General features: G+C 24.6%; 1 long non-coding RNA gene across 1 annotated transcript; it reads left to right on the top strand.

The window, feature by feature from the left end:
- Positions 1 to 22,575: 22,575 nt before the first annotated feature.
- LOC145844211 (uncharacterized) lies at positions 22,576 to 25,266 on the top strand. Its single transcript, XR_014370275.1, has 2 exons — positions 22,576 to 22,771; positions 23,873 to 25,266. It is a non-coding gene; the product is annotated as an uncharacterized LOC145844211 (long non-coding RNA).
- The last annotated feature ends 732 nt before the right edge of the window (positions 25,267 to 25,998 follow it).

The raw sequence follows: 25,998 nt of genomic DNA, 5'->3' as shown, positions 1-25,998 counted from the left end.
CTAAAATACATTAAAAAAATTTGTAACAGTTAAAAATATAAGTTTAGAATAAGTACGCAAGTTAAACTAATTTTGTAGGCGAAAGAAAAATTGTGCAATGTTTTCTTAAACTAAAAAATATTTACTGGTTTTAGTTACTATAAATTATGTTTATTAAATAAGTAGCCGTTTTAAATTTATAGTTAACGAAACAAAAACAATCAAATTTTTAAATATATTTTTTCCTTTTTTTCGATCTACCCGATCCAGTATTCGGATCCGGAACTGGGCAGATAGGGTACTTTCAGGTTTATTTTTACAAGATTCAGATTTAATAAAAAATTAATGTCATATGGTATATATCAATCGTATATATTGCTCAGAAATTAGTAAGTATTACATAATACTAGTACTTATTTTCAGTTATTTGATTATCACTATAAAAATTCTTAGTAGTTTAATTCATGCAACAGTTAAAAGACTTAACTAATTAGCTTGTGCAAGAATAATCAGCGGTTTTTTACCTACCAACTCTTGCCTAGAGGACAATAGATAATATTAAAAGTAACTGATAGTTTAATCTGTAAAAAGCGATAACTTGGCTTAACTTTTTAAAGTAAAAAAAAGATAAAAATTTACATATGTTCAAAATCTTTTTAAATTAAGCTAGTAGAACTTTTTACAATTTAAAAAAGTTAAAGAGCGTCAGGTAATTCTTCCTAAAAAACACTTATCATCACTAATTAGTTTTATTTTTTACAAAAAATGTAGCCGTAGAAAGTGATTTTACAAGTGACTGATGATCACTGGTAGTGACCACTGTGAAACTGTAATCTTAGAACTAACTTAAATAATTAGTAGATTCTTTATAATAACAATATACAAGTTTTATACTAATTGTTAGTACTAAATTTAAATATAAATTACATAGTTTACTAGGAAATAAAAAAAAACTATACAACGTATGGAAAAACAACAAGTCTTTGTTTACTGTGTTTATATCTTCCATAAAAAACATAAAATGTTAGAAAATTTTCAAGCTCAGGTATGTATTAGAATATTTGAATAAATTTAGTTCGAGATCTTAGGTCATTATAAATAAGTCTGAAAAAAAAGAACTTTATTTGTATTATTGTTTTTATAATAATCAAAGTTGCACTTGCGGAATGACAGTAGAACCAACACGAACTTCATATCTTTTAAACTATTTTTAGATAATTTATCTTTTTCCACATCATAAAATAAAGCTGATATTTAATCATTTGTAAAGATTTAAAGTTTGCTTCCAACTGAAAATTGCTCAGTTTCTAAAACAAAGAGTTCTGCACAATCTTTTGATATACTTTTCAACGCAACAAATTTGTTACAAACAGAACCGAAAGATACATACTAAAGCTGTTTGTTACATTGAACAATTTGATAGTAGTCAATGAAGCACCCAATTTTTTAGAGCTAGAGTTAAATTTAATTTCAATTATTATTTATAGTTCTGAATTGCGTATTGATTCGTAACTAGAAATTTCATATGCAGCTGATAATTGGGTGAAATATGAATATGTTAATAGAAACAAATATGCAAAATATATTTTGTTAAAAGTTCATCTTCCGATGTTACCGGATAATCATTTTAACAGCGTTGCAAAAATGGATTTGTTCTTCAGCAAAATTGATGATTGTGTTGCATTACTGATAGATATTTCACAAAACAGTAAAAGTGTTCATAAAACAAAGTCAAACGATTTTTATGCAAACAGGTTTTGTGGTCAAAACTCGTTTAACATCATGCTTAGCGGAGGTTTCGCAAATGATTATCATGGAAAGCGTATTTTCTTTAAAAATAACTTGAATGCAAAAATTTCACGTTTTTAAAGAGCTAGCATAAATGGAATCAAGTGATACGAACATCAGATAATTAACTGCAGAGATAAAATTTTATGTGATTGGTGGGTTTGATGAAAGCTATAGACGTGTAAACTCAATAGAAAATGTTCCTTTATTTCTAACAAATGGAAGAAAATAACTATGAAGTATGGTTATCAAAATAACTTTTGTGCGTGTGCTTTTATGAGTTACATTTTACTTATTGAAGGTGGTGTTTATCTTGATTCTTTCATTTAGGTAGATACTAAAGATGACAGTTAGAAACAATTTTCCACAATGGAGAAGGCCTGACAATATGCAGCTTTAGTTCGAAGGAAGAGTTGCAGTAAATAGTGGAAAAATCTAAACAACACAGAAAGATTAAACACTTTTGAGGCTTATTTCAACTATTTGAAATCTATTTTCATTTTAAAAGTTCTTGTTCCACCAATCCTTTCAAAAACATAATGAAAGAATAAGTGCTGTTTGCAGTTTATCCGAAATTTAAAACAACTTTGACAAAAATACTTACAGTTATGACTATGAGGAAATTGTTTCTGTAGCTACATTCAGTTTTGAAGATTAAAAGTTTGGAGATGGTAAGACTGTACGGAAGAGTTCACAACAGAAGGTTGTTTGCAACAAAGAACTTTATATTGAGTCCGTTTGTTTTGCGTGAATTTAGAAATATGTTTGCTAAACATTTTTAAACATTTACTTTAGTTATTTAGCGCCTAATTTTAGTAAGGTTTTTTTATTATAAGGCTACCAATGCAAAAATCTTTTTGATTAATTAAAAGTTTGTTCAATTTGTACTTTATAAGTCTTTAAATTTCTTATGCTAAGCTTATAATTTTGCTAGTTATAAGTTTTGTTTTTCATTTAAAAAAGTATTAAATTTTTTATTGAAACTTTTTTCAACACTAGTAAATTAAAACCTTAATTCTTAAACTAATAAGTTTTTATGAAAACTATGGCCATAGACATATAACCGTTATAAAAATTTTTCCATAAAACGCTTTTTTTTTATTTTCAGTATTACAAAAAATTGTATAGTAAATTGTATCTTTATCTATAGTATTTTTTTATTATGGACCAAGTTTTTTTATTTAAAGTTATAAACTATCACAAAGCAGTACACCTATACTGAAAAAAATTTAACAACTTACCTAATTATTCCGAGCAAATCTATATCTTTTTATGATAGTAAAACACATTTTTTTTTCAAGAATAGCTTATACACCCTTAAGGAGCAAAATTGTTTTTTATTTCAACATTGGAAATATTTAAAAATTCTTCCATTTTTAAAGATGAGTAACGCAAGAATTATAGATCATTAATATCAAACTTGGAGTTCTTAAGTCAATAAATAATATAAATAAATAATTTAATATCGACCACTATCAACTTATCAAAGTCATCTTGCAAAAGCTAACAAAAATTATATTAGTATTAACACTACAAGTACACAAAAATACTATAACATTTAAAACACTAAAAATATAAAAACTTTATTTTAAAATTGTTGTATGTATATAAAAATGTTTTTCAATCTGATTTTTTTTCAGTAGAGTTAAATATTAGTTTTTGCCACGTTACCAGTTATATTATAGTTATATTTGCACATGGTGTTTAAAGTGAAAAAATTATAACAAAAAACTCCAAAATAATAACGTTCTTAATAAAAAAACCTCACGTGTCAAAAATATAACTAACAAAAGTTTTGTTAGATTACCATTTCTTAGAAAAAAGTTAAAATTTGTTGCCCATACAAAATTTTAAAACCTTAGTTAAACATTACTAGCTAGACACTTTCAGAGCAATCAGAAAACTTCTATGTTTTAAACGGTGGGCTAGCACAAAAGTAAATGTAAATTAATGGTTAAAGCCTAAGATGAACACATAGGTATTAGTACATCTTAGAACATTTTAATTCAGTTATTATGTAGTGTAAGAAAATAAGTTGTTTAGATCAAGTTTTGGCTAAATCAAATAAGAAATTGTTGAAACTAACTCTAGATATTCTTTTAATGTAATGAAACTATTGGTTGGTAATGAAGAATTAAAAAAGTCATGTTGTAACTAAAACTACAACTTCGGTAGACAAAACAAAACGTTTCAAACTTGGCTTACGACCACCAAATGCTTGCCAACCACTTCGTTAGATTAATACACTTTCACTAAAATAGTTTTGTTCTAGAAAACTTTAAGTTTTTTTAACTTATATTTTACAAAATTAATATTTTTTACTAACTTGTTTGTAAATTAAACATAAGAAAAAGGAAAAATTTGGATAACATTAAAAACACTTTATTTAAAACTTTTTCCACAATGTTTATAACTTAATTAATAATCATTTAATTTAACATCACCTAAAGTTTATGATGTAGAAAAATATAAACAATGTAAGGAAAGATTTCAAAATGAAACAACTTGTCGTTTTAGTTGTACTGTTAATCCAAAAATCCAATTATTACTTGACTGCCCTTTGTATGCATAATGGTTTTCGATTTAGAGCTGAAAGCTGAATAATATGTTTTGCTAGTTTAAATAAAACAAAAGCAAATAAAATTGTTGCTTTTCTATAGATTACAAATTTTCATGTACGAAATAGCTTTAAAAGAAAATTTTTAAAAACAGTTAAAATTTTGTAACATATAAGGGAAAATCATCTATTGAACAAAAACAGAATAAGGATAAACTTTTTTACCAGCAAAAATACAGATTTTTTGTAATATTTTTCTTAAATAGATTAACTACATGTACTTTTTAAAACTTTTGATCTAAAAACTACTTGGCTAACCTTTTTTTTTTGTTTTACGTCCCGCAGTTACCCGATGCAGTTGTAAAATTTAGTACACTAGGGGTCGGCAGCCCTCGATGCGGGCCAACTTTTCTAGAATAAGTTGTTCGCGGACCACAGTGTGTTAAAAAAGGTGGTCCACGGGTCGCATTTATTTTGAAATTTTTGGAGTAGTCAACATAAAAACACTAATTTAGGCCAAAAATAAGATAAAATAAGCTATAGTAGAGAATTATTAATGAATAAATATTTAATTAAAAGCTTGTTTGTAAGTTGTTACCATAATTATTTTTCTCATTGCTGTTTCTAAAATATGTATATTTTGAGCTAATAAGAACCTCACGAGCTGCAGATTTTAGCTTTGAGGGCCGCAATTTGCCGACCCCTGCCTTAGACCTTATAAATAAGTTCTGGTTGTTTTGAATGTGTACTGGACAGTTTCATGAATTAGCTTATGTAAAATAATGTTTGTAAGAGCTTGGTTTTTCCGTAAATAAGTATGATAATATTTTTTTAATATTGCATATAAATGTTTAAAATAACTAATTACAATACACTAATGAAAAAATAGATAAGACATACATAATTTAAAACATTTATCACTCTTTTATACTCGACCAGTTTATTTTAAAAACTTCAATGTATAAAACAGGAAGTGTCAGCCATTTGCATGTAACGTTTCGGATAAACAAAAATTAAAAATCAACTTTGTTGCAAGGCTCTGTATTTTTGAGTGAAAATCTACAATCTAGTTTTGTTTGTTTATAACAACCTTTTTGAACCTAAAAATTCATCTAATGTCGCAAGTTGTAAAAATATTTATTTAATTAACGTTTGCAATTGTTGGATTTCATCCCATTTACTTCTCGCATTCGAATTAGTAAAAATACTAACTTTAAAACTACAGAAAAGTGTGTTTTTTAACTTTTAAAATTTGTCAAAATGCTGTTTTATATTTTTGTGTAAACAGCAATAAAGTTAATCATGTTATTATTTTAGTAATAATTTGTAAGTCATTTTTGAGCTCCTCGAGGACATACCAATTTAAATACGACCGTATCTGAATATTCTTAAAAATCAAGAAATACTTTCATAGACTTTCACAGCTCCGTTGAAGTGTGTTAACCCGTTAACACACAGAAACATGTTTTAGCGTAATAAAGAAAGAATACTGTTGAATTTTGTTATTATTATATATCCTATTGAACTTGTTTCGCTAGGATTTTTGTTAGCAAACGCTCAAATTTATATTTTTGAATATTTATTCTTAGAAATCAACATTTTGCTGCATCTAAATGATTTAATATTTTTAAGACTATCAAACTTAATTGCAATTTAATTATTATTTTTTTGTTTGTTGTTGCTTACAGTATGAATGGCAAGAATTTCTAGCCGACGGGCCAGATTTACTAGAAAAAACTTCCATGGGCAGGTCATATTATAAAAACGAATCTCGGCTAGCCGCGTAGTTTCAGAAAATCAGTGCATTTTGTAAAGATTATTAATTATTAATTTAAAGCACTGACGAGCTCTTTAAGCGAAACTTAGTTGTTTTTTTAAGTACATTATTGTGAACATTGCACTCTGCATAAAACCCTGTTTATATTAGCAAACTCAAAATGTAAGATTATACTTTGTAGTTTAAACGTACAGTATACTGAACTTTTAGTTTATAATTCTGTAAACTTGTTGATGCTTAGTAGCTTGCTTATACCTCATTTCACAGAGCGTTTTCTTATAGCTTTAGTGAAATTCTCTTTTTTTTAATTTACAAAAGTTAATTAAATTGAGTTCAATTTCAAGTCGATCTTTAATAAAAAATAAAACCCATGTATTCAAATTAAAATTATTTTGAAATCAAATTCTTAATCATTAAAAGGAATTTATACCATTATATGGTCATTAACAAATAAACTTGAGCATGTCTGTTTATAATAGACTGTTTTTATTTCCTATTATTTTGCAATGAAGTTTTAGTTAGTACAGGTTTACTCATGTAATTATATTACTGAATTCATTTTCCAACTTAGTTTTTGTCTTTAGTTTTTTTAAACTTTATAGAGATTATTTTTTTCTTGAAGTCTTAGATTTTAACCGTTTAAAACTATCATTTAAAGCGTGCTATATAATTAATGTAAGCATGTGGTGTATAAGTCGATGATGGAGAAGTCTTTTTGTACACCAGATCCTTAGATCAATTTTTTTTCGTTATTTTTGTTATCAATAAAGTTGTTTTTATAACAATAATCATATTCAAAAGCCTAAGCGTAGTACAATAAACATCTTACTATATTTTTTGTATTAAAAAGATTTGTCTTGGTACTAACTTCTATCATAATATCTATGCATAAATCACTCATTTTGAAAGTTTAAAAGAATTTAATAATATTTATATAGCTACTCATCAGACAAAGACTGCTAAAATCTAACCTGAGTATTATTAAGATATATAATTCAAAAAGACTTAAATTTACAACAAGAATAAAATATTATTTAAAATAAGTTACCAATTTAAAGTTAAGTTTAATCGAATAAAAAACACTAAAAAATAATGTTATTAAATTTTTTTTCTAAATTTTAAATAAAAAAGTAAAATATTACAAAATTAACAATAAAAACACAGTACTTTAAGTTATCGAATTAGAATATAAACATTTTAATGTTTAAAGAATTTTTAACGCGAGTTCTATCTAAACGATTTTAGAATTGAGAGCTACTTAATTATTTCTATTTTATTTTCAATGAACTTTAAGTGTTTTAAGAATAAAAAGCTAGTTTTTCAAATACAACAGTTTGAACAAACTTTAGTTGAAAACCTGAATGCTTCATAGGGGCTGTTTAAACTAAGTTATAATATTAAATTAAAAATATTTTATATAACACAAAACTAGTGTTTATAGTTTAGTCAAATGTGTTGTGAAAACAGCTGTGAAGTACATACAAAAATACAAGAAAACAGTGTATAAAAGTTAAGCGGTTGTGATCAGAATTAATTATACAGTTTTAAACTCAATATACACATAAAAGAAAAAAAAAAAAAACTAAAACCCTCACGAAATGTTTATTCATAAATAACTTATTATACATTATTTATTCATAGCGTAACTTGTTATCAAATTAAAATCGAAGTTGTTTTATTTGACTTTTAAACACTTTTATTTACAAAAAAATCAGATCCTTAAACTAGCCTCGTCTATTTTAGAAAAATATTCTAACCACATATGTAAAAATATTTAAGTAAAGGTTCTCAGGTTTGTAATGTTCTCTGATTTTTAAACTTAACTGTAAACTGACCATTGACAAATAAAACGTCAAGTGTTTTATAACTACTTTCTCTATGACAAAGAATATTTTTTTTATTATGACCTTTTGTTTGAAGTTTAACAAGCGTTTACTCAACTTTTAGTTTTATTTTTTGCTTAAGATTTTGCACTGTAACATACTTATTTTTATATTTTATGTGTTCTGAAAACATCTAGCTCAGTTGGTTTTTATAAAATTTATTCAGCAAATTTTAAACTGATATTTTATAATAACTTCCTCATTAGTTAAATTAGGCTTTATGTTTAAAGAAGATATAAAAAAGATAGTTTTTGTTATTGTTTAACATGACAACAGTTAAAAAAATATTTTTTACAAAAGATTTTTAGTTTTCATTCAAAAGAAGTAGAAAATTAAATCTAATAAACAAAAAACAAGCTAAATAAACTTATTAATCCAGCAGGTCAAAGTAATAATTCAAAATTGAATAATTTGATATTCAAATAGAAACATTAATTAGATGTTATAGTAAGAAACTTAAAGAAAAAGCAACAGTTTTTCTTATTGTTTAGTTGAAAAGACAAGTACTTAATTATGAACTGATAAAAAACCGAGAAACAAACAAAAGTAAGAAAGTTTAATCAAGTACGAATTTTTTTGAAAACAAATAAAAATTTAATTAGTTATTATTCTGTGTTTAAAATTACAAACTATTTACCTTTAAGTACAACAAAAAAATGAATAAAAATAAAAAATAACTCAAAAAAATTTTGAAATTTCTTTACGATAATGTTTCTTCGTTTTAAATTTGAATTCTTAATTTATTATCAACAAATTATTAATTAACTATAAAACGTTTTTTTTTAATTCGATCTTCACATTGACGTTTTAAATATTGAATTAAATATAGTTGATATACTTTTTTTTTTAATTTAGTATGGTTTATTTTAAGTATCTAAGTTATTTTGTATAGCATTAAACAACAAACATGAAATCTTTATGTTCTAGAAATGTCTTTATAAATACAATTATTTATTTAAGTTTAATTAAATTAAAAGCCACAAAAACTATACTTTTATGATTTGGTTTTAAGTATGGAACGATAAACTTCAAAACGAAAAAAAAAAAAATGAAGTTTATTAAAATGAGTGAGTTTTAAAATTGATTAATTTTTAAGTAAAATTTCATTTAGCATCAATTTTGTTTTTACATTTTTTTTAAGTGGTTTTAATTTATGATAGCTACACAAGCACCAACGTAATTTTTTTAAATAAACAAAAGAATTAATCTTATATGCTTACATTGAATTAAATAATAATAATTTTGTTTATTTCTTAAATAACAAACAAATTATTACTTCTTTTTTCTTGGATTAATTTAATTTAATGTGTTTTATTTTTCGTAAAACTTATACTAAAAACTCATCTTTTTAATTTAGCAGCTTTTAATAAACTTTAAAACAATTTTGCAAATAATTTTTCGATTTTTGTTTAAAAAGCTACTTTTTTTGTTAGAACTGATGAAGAACTAACTCAAAGCAAATCACTGCACACAGCACAAAAAATAAAGTATGATCGAGTTTACAAAGAAAACACTGAAATAATAAATACAAACACGGGTTTTAAAAATCCAGTAAACAAAAGTATTAGTGAAAATAAAACCAACACAAAACGTTTTAAAAGGTAACAAAAGTTACCTTATTTATATAAGTGTAGTTATATTATCTATACTATAGCTTTACACATAATATCAAACTGACAAGATTTTTAAGCAATGAATAAGTGTTTTTTCTACCCAATTTAAATTTTTTTTTACTAAATTATTTGACAAAGTCAGTTATTTATTTTTATTTTTACATTTCATTTTTGCAACAAACAGCTAGAGTTATTTTGATAGCTTTATAATAAACATTTTGCTTTGTAGAAAACTGTACTTAATTTTGTATTTTATAGAATATAAGTAGTAAAAAAAATCATAATCTATTATTTTACACTGTTTTAATTTTATAAAATACAGTTTTTTGAAATTATTTAAACAAAACTCAGCTTTCTGTTATTTTTACGTTGTTTTTGTTATAAAAACCTTAAATTAAAACAGTTAAAGCTTTAAATAGGTTTACAAAACTTCACCGATCAATTAACAAACGCTGTACATTAATATTAAAAATATTATTATTAATTGTTTTTTATTTATTAGCACTAATATCCTTGCTGCTGTAAGATGCCTGAACTACAGGGTAAAAGTAAAACCTTTTAACGCAAAAACACTGAAACATTTAAAACCCGAGAGTACATAAAAGGGGGAGCCGATCATTTCTAACCCACTATCATTTCTAACCCGATCACTTCTAACCAGATCACTTCTAACCCGATCACTTCTAACCCGATCATTTCTAACCCGATCATTTCTAACCTGATCACTTCTAACCCGATCACTTCTGACCCGATCACTTCTAACCTGATCATTTCTAACCCGATAATTTCTAACCCGATCATTTCTAACCTGATCACTTCTAACCCGATCATTTCTGACCCGATCACTTCTAACCTGATCATTTCTAACCCGATCACTTCTAACCTGATCACTTCTAACCCGATCATTTCTAACCCGATCATTTCTAACCCGATCACTTCTAACCCGATCATTTCTAACCCGAAAATTTCTAACCCGATCATTTCTAACCCGATCATTTCTAACCCGATCACTTCTAACCCGATCACTTCTAACCCTATCACTTCTAACCCGATCATTTCTATCCCGATCATTTCTAACCCGATTACTTCTAACCCGATCATTTCTAACAAGATCATTTCTAACCCACTCACTTCTAACCCAATTAAACCCGATCATTTCTTACCCGATCATTTCTAACCCGATCGTTTCTAACCCACTTTACATATGTTACGTTTTTATTTTTTAATCTAAATTTCATGCAAAAACAAACTAGTCTTAATGAAGTTATTAAAATAATAATAAAAAAAATTAAACTTTTAGTTACTTTAAACATAATGATTTTATTGTTTTACGTAAAAATATTTTTAGTATAAATTTTAATTTCAGCATTAACTTAACATAATCTTAATATATTTTTATTACTTCATTATCCTACACATACTTTTAGTTTTTTTCTATTATTATTTTTTTGTTTTTTCAATACACTTTAAGAGACGTTTTTCGTTAATCATATACAATTTACTAAATTGTTTACCACCTTTAAGTATTTTGAACTCTTCTTTGTAGGATTTTAAAATAAGCAGTGATAATTATATCTTAGTTGGATCTTAGTGTAATTAACGTGACTCAAATAGTTTTAACATAAGCAAATTTTAAAGAGTCAACTCTTACAATTGTAATATTCAGATACAAAAATTTTTATATTACGGTTTAAAAACGGCATTGAAAGTCTTACGTAAATGTTTTATTATTGCTTACTAATATATTAACCTTTTTTAGTAGGGTAGTTTTAAGTTTCATCTTAATAACTTATACAAATTGTTATGCAACTTGCATAGGCCTAATAAGATAATGGAATTCAAACAAACATTAGGAGAAGCTAAAATCTTTTATTATGTTAAGTGGAAAAACATGGTTTTTAATATAAACTAGCTATTAAAACAGTTATGTCATATAACTAAACCGCAAAAGTTGTTATGTCGATTGACCGTCTGGATTTCACATCATTAAAAATTCCTACTTAGTTTTAGAGCAAAAAAAAAATGTTTAACACTAACAGTTAAACAGACAAGTTTATTTATATAACAAGTTCGAGGGTAATTAAGTCTCGCCTATGTTTTAATTGCGACTTAAATTAGTACTTTAATTGACAAACACTTCTTTAAAATTACTTTATTATGAGCAGTTGAAATAATGTAAGTAAAAACAAAATAAGTATTAAAAATTAAACATTTTGAAATAGAATAATAAATTAATTATAGTTGAATTAAGTATAATTATGAGCAGAATTTTATAGAAATTCCATTAAGTTCTTTGTTTGTTTTAATCAAACATTTCTCAGACGATTATTACACAAAACATATTTATTTTTTATTCATTACAGTAAAGCCAGCTTGCAGTCTATTGACTTTATTTTCGATGGCTTTTTGCACCTCTAAATTTCTATAAATATTATGAGTTTTTCCTTTATTAAAAATTTAAACCTATATAATAGGTTTCACAAAACAAACTGGTTTTATTATTTTGTTATAAGTTTTTAAGTTATATACTTTAATCTAGTTATTTATACTTACATTTCAAATATAATGATCGCTAAATAATATAAAGATTTTGTGTTTTTGAAAACATTTAGAACAATAACTTTCAAAAGATATCAAGAAAATTATTTTAGAAATATCTACTATTAATCGTGAGAATAATCGTGTTTTTGCAAGTTTAAATTTTGAAAACTTTTAAATTTTTATAAAAAATGTAAATTTATTTTGCCCTACATAAATTTTATTTCAAAAGAAAAAGTAAAAATGCGTAATAATAAGTTTTCGACACTAAACTTTCATAGTTAAGTTTATTATAACTAAATATAACTTAATTACAGTTATTCTTTATATGCAATTTACCAGTTGATTTAAGAATTAAAATTAAATTAAAGTTCGAGTAAATGACAAGTTCTGAATATTTAAAAAACCTTCTACCTCTACTTTTGGCTTTGTACTAAACAGTATACATTTTCGTTTAAAGAACTTAGAGTTTAATGATATTAGTTTTAAATGAAACCACCATTATAATTACAATTACTAAATTTTATTAACTCTAATATTTAAACTTTCATAAACACTGATATTAATATATTTAAAAAGTTGTATTTCATATAAATTCTCCCTGAATTCGGAGGCAAATTGGTAATCTGGTTTCTACACTTGAAGAAATATATATTTACAACATAGAATCATTTCAAAAGAAAGTACATAATAGACTTTAACCGCTGCGATACTCATTATATTTCTTACATTGACGACTATCAAAACTTAATATTCAATCTTTAGAATACAAAAGACTTATACTTTTCCGAATTATTTTTAAAACTAATTAACTACACTTAATTAATAATCCAATTTTAAACCTTGTTGTCAAAACAATAAATGAACCAATTAATATCAACAACTAATTTTTAACAAAAGCTATCTGAACATTAGGTTTTATTTTAAACAAAATAAACTATACTTCAAAACAAAAACAATTTTCTTGAGATTTCTTTTTTAAACGAATCCTTATCTTTTAAAAATAATGAATTAATATATCAATACAGATCGGCTAAATAAATTTCGGGTTAGATATGATCAGGTTAGAAACGATCGGGTTAGAAATGATCCGGTTAGATATGATCGGGTTAGAAATGATCGGGTTAGATATGATCGGGTTTAATTGGGTTAGAAGTGATTGGGTTAGAAATGATCTTGTTAGAAATGATCGGGTTAGAAGTGATCGGTTTAGAAATGATCGGGTTAGAAGTGATCGGGTTAGAATTGATCGGGTTAGAAATGATCAAGTTAGAAGTGATCGGGTTAGATGTGATCCGGTTAGAAATGATCGGGTTAGAAATGATCGGGTTAGAAGTGATCGGGTTAGAAATGATCGGGTTAGAAATGATCGGGTTAGAAGTGATCGGGTTAGAAATGATCGGGTTAGAAGTGATCGGGTTATAAGTGATCGGGTTAGAAGTGATCGGGTTAGAAATGATCGGGTTAGAAATGATAGCGAGTTAGAAATGATAGTAAACCCATAAAAGGATATGTTCTGAATTCAGATATCTTTTATGCCAGATGTGAAGTATCAAATATTGGAATATGTAATAACTACTCTGTTGAAGAATCGATGTGTAAAGTAATGAATATAAAAAACTTCTACATTGAATCAACGTGTGAAGGTCTTAATATATCAGGTTCGGATCAGAATACGACTGAAATTGCAGAAAAGTTTGAGCTTTTAAGTGTGAAGGAAAACGGTAAGTGTTAGCTTACTTTTTTAAATTCAAATTAATATTCAATAGTTTTGTGTATTACACATTACTGTGAATAGCCTGTTTATACTTTTTTGTTTTAAATTAATTCTAATGTATTTAATGTTTTTATAGTTTTAAATACGACAACAATTTTTTAGGAAGCGAAAAAGATCAAACTGAAAATAGTAGTAAAAACTTTGAAGTCTATGAAAAAATCTTATTACAATTAAGTTCATTTAAAAAGTATCTACAAGAACAACCATCTCAAAAAAAAACAGTTAAAATTGAAGGGTGTTATTACCAGGTATGTACTATTGCAAAAGACAACAGTAAAATACAAATTGGTGATCATCTACCAATTGTTGAATTAAAGAAAGCTTTGCAAATTGTCCTTGATAAAAAGGATGATTGCAAGAAAGATATTATGCGTGCATTTGAAGTCACAATAAACGAAATAAGGCTTTGCAAAAACGAAATAAAGCAACTTAGTAGCACGCTTAAAAAAGGTTTATTTTGATTCAAGCTGTTGTAAGCTAATCATTGTTATTCAGTTATAAACCAAAATAAAGTTTGTTGGAAAAAAAATATTTAAACTGTCTATTAAGCTTTATACTTTTGATTACAACTGAATACTTGCGAGTAATAAATAAATTTCTTTATCATAAAAAATCATCTTTAATACAAAGAATACTTAAAAGATAAACGTATAATATGTGTTTAACTTTAGATAAAAGTTCAACAATATAGAATATAAATAATCAGGCATTTTTAAGTATCCTTATCAGTAATGACTATTTTTTCTATTATTTTTTGTATCTTGTATAGTCAGTTAAGGATTAACCATTTATGACTAAGATATGTCTAAGTTAATTACTGAACTTTTTTTCTACTAAGCAATTATAAAATTTAAACGCTTTGTTTTAAACTGGCTTAAAATTTTTAGGGTTTACATTAATTATGTTTTAAACAAACAGAAAACGAAGAAATTTGGTCAAATAGTTTAAACGGAGATTCATTGAAAATCCTTCTTGAAAACATAAAGTTGATAATGGAATCAGATGATTGGAATACTTTTTTGAATGAAAGGTAATTATTATTAAATAAAGATTATTGCAAAAAACATAAATTAAAAACACAAGTTTTTACTAATCTAAATAAGTAATGTTTTTGCAACTTTATATTACTTTTGACTTACTACAATAAAGTTTCTGTTTTCAACAGGAGCAACAAACAAACACTCAATGGTAAAAAAAGCAGACAATGACAGTAGAAAAGCAACAGTAGATAATTTCGTTTTTTTTTAATGCATGCTATAAATAAATGTTTGCTGTATTTTAAAAGCACTCGTATTTAAAAGCTTAAAATATTTAAATACACTATTAGAATTTTTTTATATCATTTTATCTAACTTTTTCAATTTATAATTTATGTATATTTTAAGTTGTAAAAGTTTTTTTAATATCATTTAGTTGGCTGATTGTTTTAGTTTGTTTTTGTTCATACGTTTATAATACTCTTTATTCATTTTTCCAAAATAACAATCTTATAATAACAAATCTAACAACTATTTGTTGTTCTTTGTTTTAAAATAGGTATGGCAGCGTTAGTACTTTTAGTTTGAAAACATCTTGTTCAATTCAAATAATATTAATCTTTATACTAATAGTAGGTTTTCAAAGGTGCTCTAAGTTTGCAACTTGGTAAACAAGATGACCATTTTGTTTTAACTTTGATTCTATTTATTTGTTAACATCTTTGTACTCAACATTTATGTGTTATTTTATTAATGCGTTAAATTAAATACCTTTTTAAATAAGACCGACCTTAGAAAGATCTTTTCAATTTAGCCTGCTGGCTAAAGCAGTTGCCAACTTCTGTTTTAAAACACAGTTATTATCATCAAAACTAGTAGCTAATTTTTAAAACTATCGTCTTAATAAAATCAATTAAAATACTTTTGTGCGTATAGTGGTGTATTAACATATATATTTATAAAAAATGTCTTAAACTATTTTTCTATAAACAAGCAAGCTTGTTTCCATTGGTTATTTCTTGAAGATTAAAACTGATATTATCTAAACAATATAATAATTTTGTGTACAACAATAAATTAAATTTAAAGTACCTGATTTCTTAAAAGACCAAATGTTCTTCAATATATTCGTTTTTATATTTTTTAGTTTTGTTTTTCACACATTACTCAGTCGAGTTAACAATAAGTATGTGTATAGCTTGTGTTAAAGAGTTTTGATATTTTCAACACATTAAATAAAATAAATAATAAAATGAAATAGACATGAAAATTTAAAAAGTTATCGAATGATAATTTATCAGAGTTATAGTTTTAATCAATTAAACACTAGATTTTAAAACCATGGTTAGAATAATTAACTATATTAGACCAATTAAAATTATTAAACTTTAAGTTTGTTCAGATTTTCGAATGTGGTACAAATAAATAGCTGTTTTATCTGTTGTAATGGCTAATCATTAAACTTTTCTGTATAAGAATTAAGTTTGTAAATATAAACATTTTCATAAATAAATTTTATGATCTATATTGAAAAAAAAAAACTATTTAAAAAAGGTTTGTTCATTCAACATGTTCGACTTAACTTTATAACTTTTATAGCATCAACAAAATACAATTAAAATTAGTTATAAACTTGTTACTCTATATTTCAGAAACAACTTTTGTAAAAATATTTGACTCTGTAAGTTTCTTGGTACTCAAAAAGTTGCTTTGACTTTGTATCTTTAATATATGTTAATTATTTTTGTTAGTACTTAAGTTATGTATTAAATTAATTATGTAAAGATTTTTTCTTCAAATAGTAAATGTTTTGCTTATAAAAAAATATTTTTGCTTTTTCAAATTACTGGTGTGCTGAACCTTTTTTGAATCAACAGTAAATAACTGCTTAAAAGCTGTTTAAAACTAACCTAATAACATTCAATATATTTTTAGAGTTGTTTCAAACATCAAAAGCTATTTATATTTAAAATGAATTTGCAATAAACTGCATTAATTTTTAGTTTAAATTAAAAAAAAAAATTAGTGCCTGCATGTTGTTGCAGTAAAAAATAAAATTCAATTAATAAAGATAGTCTTAATTTCTGTTAATTTTTAAAATTTATTTTTATTTTTGATAATTTAAAACATGTTTAATATTAAAAGCCAGATTTCCATAGGCAAAAAAGGTTTGTAAAATTTAAAGGTTTGTAAAAAACAAAAATACAAAATACATAAACAAAGTTTTAAATATATTAATTATAAAATCGTGTAAAAATCATAATAACTTAAGAAAATTTAACTACATTTCAATTAAAATAACAACAAACTCAGTTCCGTATAATGTAAAGCAATCACAGTAATATGACGTAATAATAGCTTATCGGAATTAGATACGCAAGTAGCTTCAGTACAAATGTTTTTCAAGTGTCAATTAAAGTAAATATTCAATAGATTGCTCTGCATCGTTTGGAAATATATTTTTAGCTGATGCTCTTTCTGACCAGGAAGTTTTAATTTAATGTTTTACAAGTGAACTAAAATATTTTTACTTTTAGAAATATGAATTAAACTAAAGCATTGTTTACCATATTTACCAATGATAAACACTTGTAAACTTAAAAAAATAACAAAATGTGTGAGACAATGCACAACAATTGTATTTCGTAAATTATTTTTTAAAGTTAAACTAACTCTATGCTTTTAAAACTCAATAAAATCAAATTGAGAAACTCGATTAAAACTTAAAACACCCAAAAAGTTTTTATGCTCACCTGAAAAGTTACTAAAAATAAGTTTTTTCGCTCCGAAACAACAAAAAGCCCTCCAGGGCGTGCAGAAGCAATAAAACGAGAGAATGGATACAAAACGAGAGAAAGCAAACACGTGACGTCACTTCGCGCATGAGTGATTTTGCGAATTGTTTTCAGTTGAAGTGAGGTGCATTTATAGAAGTTGCACCTTTCAACTTAATGTTTGAATATTTTTATGGTTTTTTTTTGTTGTCAGAGTTTTTTGGTTTAGTTGTTTTAGTTGATATTTTAGTAGTATGTTTATTTGTTGATTGGACAGCTTAGAACATTTAGATTACAGTTTTTATACAAAAATAATGTTTTTAACGTTTTGTTAGCAATTTAAAAAAAGGTTGTTTGTTTTTTTTATGTTATTTTAGTTTTTTTTTTGTTTCTTATGTTTATATTACAATAAATTTCGTTTTTATTTTGTAAACAGTTTTTGCAGTTTGTGCGAACTTAGTTTTAGTAACGTTTACAGATTACACTTTGTTTTAGATGAGTTTTAGTTTGGTATACGCTGTCTTATACTTGTGCTTAATTTCAATATGACTCCTCAATTTTTGTAACCATGTTTGCCAAACTAATAAAACGAAATATCTCTGTTATTTTTTCATACTTACATTTTTACTGAGAAGCTGTTGCTCTAATTGCAGCTTTATTTTGAAAATTGAATATTTAATGGTCGATTTAATCAAAATTTTTCACACCATATGGTATTTTGTTTTTCTGATTTAATTATTTATTTCTATATTTTACGTTAAATATTTTTTGTATCACTCCAAAAAATATACAAAATATTTAACTAAAGCATTTTTTTTTTGACTTGTGTTTACTAAAGTGATATTTGCTTAAAGGCTTTTAACGATGTGTGTTGTACTTATTAAATTAAGTGTCAATAATACTATTTGTAAAGCTTTTTTGAAACTTACTAACTTTGATTTATTAAAATTAAGCTGTTGTTTTTTAACTTGATAGTAAAACTAACGTTAAGAATAGAATAATATTATAAACAAAAGTTGTTCCTAGGTTGTTATTATTAAGTAACAATTTTTAAGCATTTTCTTATCTTTATAATTTACTAATTGCAAAAAATAAAATAAGTTCGGTATTTTAATTAATTAAATAAACTAAGGTATAAAACTTTAAGTATATGTTTTTAACAGGTTGTCGAAATAAAACTATTTACTACATTTAAGCCAATACTTTTTAAAGAATTTTTTTTATAACTTATAACTGAGAACTGTATAATTTATATATACTTACTGAATTACTTTAGTAGAGATAGTTTTACAAAAACAATAAAACACTGTTAAGATTGTTGTATTCATTTTAATATTATTATGACTATGAGTGCTATTTCTAAAAGAACTTTTAAGATAACAAATAAAAATTGCAATTATTGGACATAAAGTAATACAAGAAGTTCATTTAATGTTTTTAAACAACTTATAGTTTGACATTTGATCTGCAAAAGTTTATCATTGTATTTTGAAAATATTTATTTTTGAAATCGATACTAATTAAAAAAAAAATTGTTTTGCTTCAAATTAAGGATATGTTTGCAACTAATCGATTTTTAAACAATTTAAAATGGATCGTCTAAAAACAAAGATATATTTTAAGAAAATAAGTACAAAATGTTTTTTTAGAGACTAATTAGCTTTATTTTGAAGTACAAAGCTTTTAAGAATAAGTTTAAATATCTAAAAATTCTAAAACTATATTTTTATTGTTTAAATTACTAGTAATAACCTTCTAAACAAACTTTTTTTTGAAGTGAACAACTTAGTTCAAAGTTTAAAGTTTTAGAAAAGTTATACATTTTAGAAGTTTTTTTTTACTCTCTTTAAATATAATTTTTAGTAGTTGTGTGAACAGTTTAAAAATTTAACCTTAAAGGAAATATTAGCTACAATGTTATGAATCAAAATTTAAGAAACAAACTTTTTTAAATCTTTTTAAGAAAATACTTTATGTTGAGGTATTTTAATCGAGTTTGTTGATGATTTTTTTGCTATTTTTTATTAAAAAGTACAGTTTTGCTGAAATATAAAACGCTGAGATAAAAGTTTTGTTAAACTACATTTTAAATTTAGCTTCCATCGTGTGAGTTGTTACATATAAATTATTTTTAAGTAATACTACCATTTAGTTTAAGTTTATGTTTTTACTTATTTCAGATTCATTTTGCTCTGCAATAAGGTTTTAAAAAAAAGTTGATTGGTTATTTTTTAAAACCTATACTTTTAAAATAAGTGTAAAAATATTTAGAAACTTGTAAAAAATATACATTAAAATTTTTAATTACTCCTCAAAAAGTTTTTCTTTTCAAATTATTTTGTTTAGGCTTTAAAAGTTTTAAACGTAACTGCAATAAGTATAAAATTTATGAAAAACGTTTAGTCTTTATTACCTTATAGTAGTTTAACAGACAGTATTTATAGTAGGTGATTTACCTAATATTTACATTTTATAGTAGTTTAATTTTAGTTATGGTTTCATATTTACACTACATATTAAACACTTCATTCCTCTTTACTTAAATTGCAAATTAATACTTTTCCCTCAATCATTATATATTAGTGATCTAGTTGATCCATAAACTTAGGATACAAGGCCATCATAACTTTGAAATATTAGTTTACTAGCAAGTATTATACAGACTAATCAGTTTAATTTTTTTATGGTAAAAAAACATCAGTCTCAAACTCTACCCCTTGCAACAATATAAATTAGTTTTATGGGGTAACTTCAAATTTCCACTACTGTTTTTGAATTGCTTGAAAATCATGCAATTAATTTGCATACTTGCTGAGTTGGTCAATTTTTTTAAAGTTATTTTTAAAATTTTTATATTTTTGTACCCTTATCCCTAACCCACCTTACCCAAACATAAAAAAAATAATCAAAAAATAAAATTTTATTTTTAAAATTAAAAATAACATAAATAAAGAAATGCAGACTCATCAAATATGCAAATTAATTGCAATTCAAAAACAGTAGTGGAAATCTGAAGCCACCCTTTTATGAAACTTGTTTCTATGTGTTATACTTATATTCATTACAATTTAGTTTTATTGATTTTAAAATTTATAAATACAAGTGTGTCACACAAATAAAAATTACTAAATTGTTTTCAATAAACTTAGCTTAAACTTAACCACATATAAATATAATGGACCGCATTTTAAGTTATATACCTTATAAACAAGTTAATCATATGGTACATTTAAACTTATTACACTAACATCATATAATAAATTAAACCAATCAGATAAAAAACACATTTACTTCTTTTTTTGTGAATTAAATTCACAATAGAAATAAATTAATGTTTGTTATTATGCTTAGTAAGACAAATACTTTATTTGTTGACACTTATCAAATTCAAATGAAAATATTTTTAGAAGTTTTTAGGTTGTAAGGCAGAATGCTTGTCTGAGTATTAAAACTTTTCTTAATGTGCAAAATGTAACAAAATGTGCAAAATGACTTAAATTACTTAACCATTTAACAAATAAAAAGTTTGATTAGTTATTGCAAATAAATAGCAAAACTTTAACTTTTTATTGACATATAATTTGATTGTACATTACATTATCAGTTTTCTTCTTTATAAATATTGAAAAGAATTTGAATTTTTTTCAATTGGAAGTGTCGCATGCTTGTCCCGAACTTTAGACAACTTTTTCTTTAACTTTAGGCTTAATTTTTTTATCCAGTATAGTGTTTGTTAACCCTGTCAAGCTTATATTGTTAAATGAGTTGCAGCCATGTTAAACATGTAATTTTGTAAAAATTGTTACAAATCTAAGATTGTTTTAAGTTTTAATACTTGCACCTGAACTATTTTATTTTACTATCTAAAAACTTAATATATAATATATACAATAATAAACAAAAATATACAAGCATATATTATTACAAACAGTATTTACAACAGTACCAGAATGGGAATGTTTGATTGGTTAAAATAAATTTGTACACTGCCAAAGGCTTTGTTTTTTTTTTGTTAGCTTTACTCATAAGCCAATATATCTTTCTAAACCAAATGTCACAAACTTCAATAATTGTAATTAGCCCTGTATTTCAAAAGCTTACTGTTGTTGACACTGTTCTTTCATTAAAATAACACTTGTCAAATAAATGTTGAGAGATTATCATTTTATTTTTGCACAATCATATGTAAATTAAACTTATGCTAACAATTCAGTCAATGCAGTAAAACTTTTGATAATTTTTAAAGCTTAAAACATTATCTTAGAATATGTATTGTTTACAGCTCTCAGAAAATATCTCAAAATATAATTTTACATCACATATTTTTTAATACAAATATATACCTTGTTACTGATTTAGTATGGAAAAGCACAACTAAATGAATTAGTGTTCGTATTAATACTTTAGGTCTTAAATTAGGTTTAGTAAACTTGTATATGTCTTCTTAAAATTTTCATATAATTTAACAACTACATTTGTTTTTTTGTTTTAAAAGTTTTTATAAAATGTTTTCACTTTGTTTTTTGTTTTAGATAAATACAACAGATGTATATTTTCATTTCTAAGATATATGAAGTTATATTTATTAAGTACAGTTTCATAGTTTTTATTTCTCATATAAAGAATACTTTTTTGATATTTGCATAAACTAAACTTAATAAGACCAAAAGTTTTATAACAGCTATTATAATTTTTAATTACATTTAAAACTTCTAATCTTGATACTTTTAATGTTCTATAGATTATAATAAAACCAAAACAAGTAACTTCCAGACCCTGATATAAACAATTAAAATGTAACAGGAATAATCTAAATTAAAGTTTTTTTTATTTTTAATTCATTTTACAGCTGGTACTAACTGAATATTTACCAAAATCTTATTTTTAATCCACAAAGTAATAACAATACTTTTCAGCAATTACAGCCCTGATATAAATAATTAAAATGTCATCCGGAACAACAGCATCACCAAGTGACACGGAAGGAGGGATATCTGACGCCTTGTTGTACGCCCTCATCGGAGTGGGAGGGGTAGTAGTGATCGCACTGATCATACTGACAGTGTGGTGTTGCATCAAGAAGGTCAAAAAGAAGAGGACTTATGAAGGTGAGTTGAAATTGTTTGAATAAACCAGTAGTTTTAAACATGTAGTTTCACCTGTGCAGTGCAGTGCGCATAGAAGCTGTTTTAAACTGCACTCACTGCTTTTAAACAGGCTAATCCATTGGTTTAAATTTTCCAAGCTTTGTAGTTATTAGGTACTTATTTGGATCACTAATAACAAACAATATTATCAGTTGATAATTTTTCAATATTGTTTTAGTGTTATTAGTTTTGGAACAATAGTTAACATAATAGTTTTGTTTGTTGTTGTGTCAGATTATTTTAACTTTTGTTGTGTAAAAAGGTTGTAAGGAAATTGTTTGTGAATTTAAATAATTAAATTGTTAACAAGTCTAAATATTATGTGTCTTCAAGCATCAAATTTTACAAGATCTTCGTTGCCATATTAGTGTAAAGTTATGAACTGGAAATAAAGCTATGCAACATCAAATTTAAGAACAATGCTAAGTTTTAAATATATACATGTACTCTTTTATGTGGTTAAAATATATAACAACAACAAAAATGTATAAATTTTGAGTTATGATGTTATGACATGTAGACATATACATAAATATAAAGTCAAGTCTAAACATTTAAGGTTTTGTTTCACTACAAGAAAGTATATACAAAATATTTTCATACAATGTTTAGCAAAGATTTTAAGGTATTAAAAAAAGAGTGATAAAATAGTTTCAACAATTAGTTTGCTAACTTTGTGTTCATTTTAGTGTGTTTTGTACTTATCTATTTATGACAGAAAAATAACTTAAAAGAAATATAAACCAATCTAACACCAAGTTTTGTATTTTAATATCCATACACCCTCAAAACTTTGTTTTTAGTTATCTTGGTGCTACTAAAAAGTTGCAAACAAAGTGAAAAGCATTTGTGTTTTCTTCTTTTTAGTTTTTGTTGTTATTCTAAAATTGTAAAACAACAAATTTTTTTTTTCAATTTCTTTAAGTACTTATGTGCGGTTTAGCTTGAACTCCTTTGCAAATTTAAAAAATACTTTTCTCAAAATAAAAAAATTAAATGTTAGTGTTTTTATCTCGAAAACCTCTCTTTCACAAATGTTTAATCAAAAAATATTCTTCACAGGAAAATACTCTCCCACGACAAATGAGGAGAAAGGAGGTGTTGGGATGAATGACATCATCAACGTGATCCAGGTCCCAACTCCCGAGAGGCTCATATAACATCCCTGCATCACACAAGATGAGGAGTTTCGATTGAGGGGATTTTATTAGACAATTTTTGATAGGAATGAACAATTTTGTTGAGAGTTGTTTGAGTTTTGAGACTGCCAATGCGGTTGTTTGAAATTTGTTTAAAAAACCAAAAAATAATATTTTGTCTGAAAATGTGTAGGCATACTGGTAGCTTAAAAAAAGTTAAATTGTATTTTTTCTGTTCAAATGTTTACAATTATTGATTTTTTAATTTCAAAATGTTATTAGTTTTTTGTTAGAATTTAATTAAAAGTTTTAGTTTATTTTCATTGGAATGAGGACTAAATCCATAACATAGCGTTTGAATTTATTTAAAAGTATAAGTGTTTTTCTTGATTATTTTGCTTAATTAAACATCTATAACTTCTAAAATTTTTCTTACGGTAACATCATATTAAATATCTTTTATTAATTATATAAGTTTCTATTGCATAAATTTTAATTAAAACTTATATAGGCTTAGCTACAAATTTAAACGATTTAATTATTAAAGTTATAGGCTTCATGCTAAAATATTTGCTTTTATTTCATTATTTTCTTTTGTATTTTTGCTTCTACAACACAGTTAAATTGTTTGATTTGTTTAAAAATGTATACAATTTAATTAAAGTACATCTAATTTTTTAAGCCAAATTTTTTATAAGGATCTATATAAAAATCATTTTTTTTTACAATTATAAAAGTTATAAATCTGTCTTTACAAGGATCAGGAACTTTTAATTTTTTTTCTATCACATATTATGCTTAATCAGACTTTTAGATTTAATTTCGTTAAAATTTCTTTAATGTTTTTGTTATTTTGTTTCCTTTCCAATCCATAAAAATTTACTGATGTCATATAAAACACCTATTTCATATTTAAATAAAATATTTTATTAACTCTGAACTGTTATAAACTGTATCTAAATTTACCAATGTCGTATAATTTTTTTTTCTTAAAATTTTCTTAAAATTAATTAACTGTTCTAGTTGTTTATTATATACGTCGCTTACGAATTCGTATATTTAAAATTTCTTTGTTTTAAAATCTAGAAGTAAGTGGTCTTACTTTTCTAAAATATTTTTGTTATTAGTCCGTTTCTACAAGCTTACAATTTATATCTTTTGTTATGCCATTCTCTAAAAAATGATAATAAAAGCTAATAAAACAGCAAAAGTTTTTTGTTTGTTTTTAAAACCTATATAGTATTATAATTGCTTTTTTATCAAATATTTGACTTTTACTTTCAACAATATTTTTTAAATATTATTTAAAATGTTAGCTATTCAAAGTTTATTTTCATTTAAATTTATTTACAGAGTAAGTTCGACTAAGTTTAAATTTAGTTCATTTTTGAGTAAAATTTTTACAATATTTTAAAACTGCTGCAGTAAAGTGCTGTTTGAGAAGCTTTTCTCGCAAATTCCGATACACTACAACAACTTCTATGAGGTAATAATGCTATTGTTTGCTTTGCAGTTTGCAAATTGTTTTAGATAAATTTTCCATTTATTAGTTGAGCATATTATGAACATCTATAAGTGTTTTCGTTTACTATATGTAAATAAAAGCATTTCGACAGCAATTAACGTTTATAATCTCATTTATCAATTTTGTTTAGAATTAATTTGCACATTTCGTGATACAGATAACTTGATACGAAACTTTTAAATAAATAATATTTTGAGAATAATTAAAGTATATCTAAATTTCAATACTGAGAGTTTCTGTTTTACTTGTTTGATAATAATTATTTATTTTACAAAGGGTTACATTGTAGGAATTTGTGTATACATAAACTTGCTAAATAAGTGTTTTTTGTCCATTATTTTGAAGAAGTTCTTTGCATCAAAATTTTTACATAAGCATAAAATTTAAAAAATGATTTTAACAAAATTTAACTATTATTTTGCTCAAATTTTGATATTTTGTAATAAAGTTTGAAAAATTTTAAAGAAACCCTTTTTAAATGTTTTATTTTTGATGTATCAATATCTCAGCTAAGCAAATAAAAT

This window comes from Thalia democratica, chromosome 9 (genome assembly GCF_965202585.1).
Source record: "Thalia democratica chromosome 9, ktThaDemo2.hap1.1, whole genome shotgun sequence".
NCBI classification, from domain to species: Eukaryota; Metazoa; Chordata; class Thaliacea; order Salpida; family Salpidae; genus Thalia; species Thalia democratica.
This window is presented reverse-complemented; position numbering and strand designations above follow the sequence as displayed.